The 6,176-nt window shown below is 44.5% G+C and overlaps 1 long non-coding RNA gene across 1 annotated transcript; it reads left to right on the top strand.

Annotated features, from left to right (window-relative positions):
* The first annotated feature begins 1,619 nt into the window (after positions 1 to 1,619).
* LOC116667631 lies at positions 1,620 to 5,844 on the top strand. The gene is made up of 3 exons (XR_004324550.1): positions 1,620 to 1,828; positions 3,767 to 3,955; positions 5,081 to 5,844. It is a non-coding gene; the product is annotated as an uncharacterized LOC116667631 (long non-coding RNA).
* Positions 5,845 to 6,176: the final 332 nt, after the last annotated feature.

Genomic DNA, 6,176 nt, shown 5'->3' with positions numbered 1-6,176 from the left:
GATTCATTTGCTCAGGAAGAGTCCAGTCCTGGAAACTGAAGAGGACTTCGTGAATCCGCACGGGGCAGCACCCCCTTCTTTTCCCCCCATGCTGCCCAGCCCCACCTTCCACACCGCTTTCACAACACCTTCCTCTTGTGGTCAGAGTCCAGGCTGCTCCCCTCCCTTGTGCTGAGTTGGCAGTTCTCACCAGGGTCATCCTTGCTCAGCTGGAGAGTCGTATCTGATACAGCCAAAGTAAAAAGCAAAAGAAAGAAAAGAGCTGCCCTAGCCAGCCAAGGAGTTGCACCTGCCCTTCAGCCCCCATCCTCCGAGTTGGAGCCTCTGCTGGAGTCAGGGAGCAGAGAAGCAGAGCCCACACTTAGACTGCCAACCTGAGACCAGCCTCTGCAAACTGGGACTCTCAGCCTTAATGCTGTCAGACACCTTTTCAAAACAGCTGCAGCTGCTTCGTGTCCTAGTCCACTCTAGCAAATTAGTCAAACCCAAGGAGGGGGTTGTGGGAACCTTTGATTTATAGCCAGTCAGTCAGAAGCACAGGTAACAACCTGGGCTTATGACTGGCATCTGAAGCAAGAGGGGGAGGCTTGTGGTACTGAACCCTTAACCTGTGGACTCTGACACTAACTCTGGGTAGATAAGACCTCCAGCTTGGTGTCCGAAGAACTGGTATGGATGTGCGAGGAAACACACCCATACCCAACATTGGAACTGACATCAGAATCCTTCAGCAGCCTTTCATAACTCTCTTCTCTGGGCTCCTGTGAAACTCTCTCCTAGTTCTCCTGCCTCTATTCCTATTCATTCTCATTGTCCTTTGCTGGCTTCTCTTCCTCTACTCAATTTTTTAAAAGTTATTTTCTTTTTGGGGAGGGGAGGGAGGTAATTAGGTTTGTTTGTTTAATTTAGAGGAGGTGCTGGGGATTGAACCAGGGACCTCGTGCGTGCTAATCATGCACTCCACCACTTGAGCTATATCCTCTCCCTCTACCCAATTTTTAGAGTCAGTATCCTGAGGAGTTCTATCCTGGCCCTTCTTCTCTTCTCACTGTACACACTGCTCTTTGAGGATCTCAGTTATCATCAGCTTCAACCCTAATCTGAGTGGTGATAACTTGCAAATCTCTTCCTTCAGTCACGATCTCTCCTGATGGCTAGCTCCTCGTATCCAACTGCCTGCTGGACACCTTCCACCCGAATTCATCCATTCATTCCATAAACATAGGCCCCTTACTATGTGCTAGGTCCAGTACTGGTTACTAGAGATATTAGAGATGAGTAACGTAGACATGATACTTGAAATCTTAGAATTTACAGTTTTAGTGGGGATAACAGACATTTTATAGTCTCACAAATAAATATGTAATTATACACTATCATGAAGGCTATGAAAGAAAAGCATAGAGAGCTTAGAGTATCACAGCAGTAACTTGACCTCAACTTTTCAAACCTGAAATAATAATGATCCTCCTCCTTATTTTCACATTATTTCCTTGTGGGAACAGGGGGCGGCCGGTACGAGGCAGTGGGCGGGGCCGGAGCGCCCAGGGGCGGGACCGCGTGGGGCGCGGCCTTTTGCCAGCGGGTAGGTTGAGTCCCTTGGACTGCGCGGTGGTCCCGGTGGCGACCTAGCGAGAGATTGGCGGCGGTCCCGGGCGGCGCTCCCGAAGGGCACCGTGCTCAGTCGGGGTCCCGGAGTTTGGGTTCGGTGCCGGCGGGACCGCGGCGCTAGGCAGCGCGGAGGCGAGGCGGCTGTGGCGGGGCCGCTGGTTCCTGGAGAGCGGGCTCCTTGCGCTCTCCCGCGGCCACGGCTCTGGGCCGGTACCAGGTTAGCCATTATGAATTCTCAAAAATAATGCTGGGAAATTGAGTATTTTGGAGAAATCATGTAATGCGAGGATTTGACGGGGCGGAGCTGAGATTACTTGCTTTCGGCAAACACGTGGAACTCCTAAGCGTGCCAGTGCGCAGTCCAGGACCCCGGATCGCGCGCAGGTTCCCAGGACAGGACAGGATGGGAGCTCTGCGGTGTGGGGCGTCCTGACCTCCCACAGGGTACCTCTGACCCGGAGCTGGGGGGTGTCCTGCAGTACCAGGTAGACGTGAGAGGACAGAGCACTGCGGTGTGGGGCGTCCTGACCTCCCACAGGTGACCTCTGTGACCTGTGACCTGGAGCTGGGGGCTGTCCAGCAGTACCTGGTGGACATGAGAGGACAGAGCACTGCGGTGTGGGGCGTCCTGACCTCCCACAGGGTGACCTCTGTGACCTCTGACCCGGAGCTAGTGGGGTGTCCAGCAGCAAAGACGGAAGAAGTGTGAAGCTGGAGGTGTCCGTGGACTTCCTTAAAGGGGGATGAGGATGTGGTGGGGATGGTGCAGGGTCAGCCGTTGTGCCCAACAGTTTGTTTTATCCCAGGTAACTCGGAGCTATTGTAAAGTTTTCTGGGTTTTTTGAGTAGTTTTTCCTCCAAAAATTTTGTTATGAAAAATTTCAAACCCAGCAAACCTTGAAAGTATGATATTGGTTCATTGCATTCTCATATATGGTTTTTCATTTCTTCATGGTATATGATAAACACTCTGAAAATCAATGTTTTAAAAGGCTAAAGTCAACTTACTCAAGGTACCTGCATAGGACATGGAAACGTTTTAACCATGGGCATGACGAGGTCAGTCATCTAGATTCCAAAATTCTACTATATTAGCTTCATCTATACTTGGGTGTATTTTTTCCCTGCAGCTTGTGAAAGTAGAATGCAGACATTAGGATACTCAGATACTTCAACATGCATCTCCTTAGAATAACACCATCTGCAACACGCCAACACAATCACAATACCATTATCACAGCCAGGAAATTAGCAATAAATCCCTGATATCATCTGAAAATTAGTTCATATTTAAATTTTACCAGTTGTCAACAAAAAATTCTTTTCCTGATTTTTTTTTTCCAAACCAGGTTCCCCCTTTGCTTCACCACCAGATTGTATCAAACTTTGTATCACACACTAATGCTTTTGACTATGTCCACTTTGAGGGCTTCCAGTAAAAGCACGAGAGAATAATGAACAGCTGATTTGCATATATATACTTTTTTACATCTTAGATGCACATGGCACTCAATAAGCATTAAGATCAACATTTTAGATCTAACTCATTCTTTTTGATAGGTGCATATGACATAGCACATAAAAGGGCTTTAATTGGGGTCCTGTGACACGATTAGGACTGAGGTCCCCATTTCATTGCTTTCTTGATGGCTGTTAACCAGGGACCACTCAGCAACTAGAGATGGTCCTCAAGTCCTAACCACGTGGCCCTCTCACAACAGAGTAGCTTCTGCTTCAAAGCCAGTAGGAGGATTTCCCTTGCTTTTCCTTGAATCTCTGACTTCTTTTAAGAGGCTCCGTAATTAGTTCAAGCCCACCTAACTTAATCTCATTTTTTATGACTGAAAAGTCAGTTGACCAATAAGGTTATCATGGAAGTGAAATCTTCCATACTCACAGACTGGCCCACACTCAAGCAGAGGCATTTATACCAGGCACATTCATCAGGGCCTGGGAGTCTTGGGGCCATGTCAGAATTCTGCCACTCCTCCCCACCCCTGCCCAGCCCCTAAACAGGTAAAATACAGGTAAAATACAGTCACCCCTTCCCAGTGTTCCCAAGGGTCTCATCCTAATACAGCATGAGCTTGAAGTCCAGAACCTCCTCTAAACCTAAATCTCATCAGCTCAAAGTCCAAAATCTCTTCTAAATCAGGTGAAGACGCGGCCCCTGATTATAATCCATTAACTCGCCTTCCTCTGTGGACCAAACTGAAGAACCAATTTACCTGCTCCCAAAGCTGAGGTGGGCCAGGCGAGAGGACAGCTGTAGGCGTTCTAGTGCCCAGCGCAGAGGAAGGAAGATGGGGTCACGGTTCTCAACCCACAGCCGCCTTCCACAGTGGTGAGAGTGCCCCTCTCTTCCCTGAGTACGGTAGTTGGATTGGGGGTTGGATTTTTTTTTTTTTAAGAAAAAGTCCCCTCTGTGTTACCCTTAACTAAGAGGAAACCAATAGGTAAATGAAATAGAAATCTATAAATAGATACAGATATAAATAGTAAATTTAATATACGATAAAGTTCACGTTTCAAATCACTGGCACAACTAGTTTTCCTCCAAAAGAACCCCAACCTAGTCTTCCTGTGTTACTTGTGTAGAAAAATATGTTTCAAATGTATTAAATTCACTAGATAATTAAAACACATGAACATGGAGATTATTTAGATAATTTTGGGGTGAAGGAATATTTGCTTGGCAAGGTGAGAAACCTAGATGACAAAGAAAAAGACTGACAGATACGACCACAAACAAATGTACAAGTTTCTGTCTGACCAGCGATACCATAAAACATCAAAACATGGGTGAGAGACTGCCAGAAATACCTGTTCCACAGCGTGACAAAGGTTTAATTTCCATATTTTACAAATATCACCTACAAATTGATAAAAAGATAATGGAAGAGAAAAGGGGCAAAGGCTAAAGAAAGCAGACATGGAAGAGACATCTAAAAATTCTGCAAAATTAAGAGAGAAACATCCAGTGGTAGTGGAAATAGGCACTTTTTTAACAAAGCTATTGGGAGTGTGAATTTCTTTATTTTTATTTGTATTTATTTTTCTAAATTGAAGTACAGTCGGTTACAATGTATCAATTTCTGGGGTACAGCATCATGTCCCAGTCACACATATACATACATATATTCGTTTTCATATTCTTTTTCATTAAAGATTATTACAAGATATTGAATATAGTTCCCTGTGCTATTTGGAAGAAATTTGTTTTTTATCTATTTTTATATATAGTGGTTAACATTTGCAAAGGGAATGTGAATTTCTTAAACTTCTGAAAAGTAATGCGGAATGTGGAAGATGGTCTACAAGCCTGCCAGCTTTAATTCCTCTCCTCCTTGTAAATGTTGTCAGGCCTTGAGCCTTGTTTTCACCAGGAACGTGGCAGAGAAGACAGCACACCTGTTCCTGGCCTTGCCTTTAAAAGGACTGACAGATTCTATTTCTTCCTTACTTGAAGCCAGCTCTTATGTAAGGGGTGTGACTATCCCGAGACTACAGTGTTGTGAGCATCCCAAGCCACCCCCGTGGAGAGGGGAGCCTTATGCAGGGGCACCAAGGCACCAGACACGTGAGTGAAGCTTCTTGGATCATCCGGGTGGCACGGTTGCCAGCAGAGGAAGTCAGGTGACTGACCCCCACTGGAGCCTCGTGGAGCCACCCAGCAGAACTCTGCTTGATTTCCTAGCCTCAAAATTGTGAGAAATTACAAAGCATTGTTGTTTTAGGCCACTAAGTTTTAGGGTGGTTTGTCACACAGAAACATATAACAAAGCACAGGAGCAACTGTTAAAATAAAATTAAAAAAACTTTTTGACCCAGCAAACCCACTTTTAGGAATCTATCCTTCAGAAATAACAACATGATTGGAAACCACCTCCAAGTCTATCAAGTGGAATATGGTTACATAGATTTTGGTACACCCGTATCATGGAATATTTGATATCATTAATAAGAATTCATTGATCTCTGCAGAAATATTCATGATTTACTGTTCAACTAAAAAAACATGTTGCAAAATAATATGTATATTATGATCACATTTTAAAAGATTAAAACTAATATCTATGCATACAAGCTCATTTATGTTTTTATGATCTTAGAGAAAAGTATACGCTATTTGCCTAAAATGGTTAACAGTGGCTTTCTGGGAGGAGTGAGCACAGGGTGAATTCTGGAGGTAGACTGTAGGCCTGAGAACCTTTGTATGCTTGTGTTATTGGGTTGTTGCAAGGAAAAAAGCATTTTTTGTTGTTTGAAAGAAAAATGCAATAAACTATTTAAATAAAAAGAATCAAAGAAACCCAAACATATTCTTGTGAAAAGGAAAACATAGGTATAGAAATACCTAAACCAGAAAGAAAAATAATCAGGTAATCCTCTTAACTCAGGTCATGAAACCAAGTCCCCCTAAAACCGAGTTCCCTTACCAAGTTTACGATTCATCTCTTTAGCTAAAGCTTTATCTCCTTTCTTGTCCCCTCTGACCTCAGTTCTGTGGTCAGAATCAGAGTCAGATGACTACAACTGTTGTCAGTTGCACTGTTAGGTACTAA

The sequence above is a fragment of the Camelus ferus genome, chromosome 12 (genome assembly GCF_009834535.1).
Source record: "Camelus ferus isolate YT-003-E chromosome 12, BCGSAC_Cfer_1.0, whole genome shotgun sequence".
Classification (NCBI taxonomy): domain Eukaryota; kingdom Metazoa; phylum Chordata; class Mammalia; order Artiodactyla; family Camelidae; genus Camelus; species Camelus ferus.
Note: the sequence above shows the minus strand (reverse complement) of the source record. Positions and strands in the feature narration are given on the sequence as shown.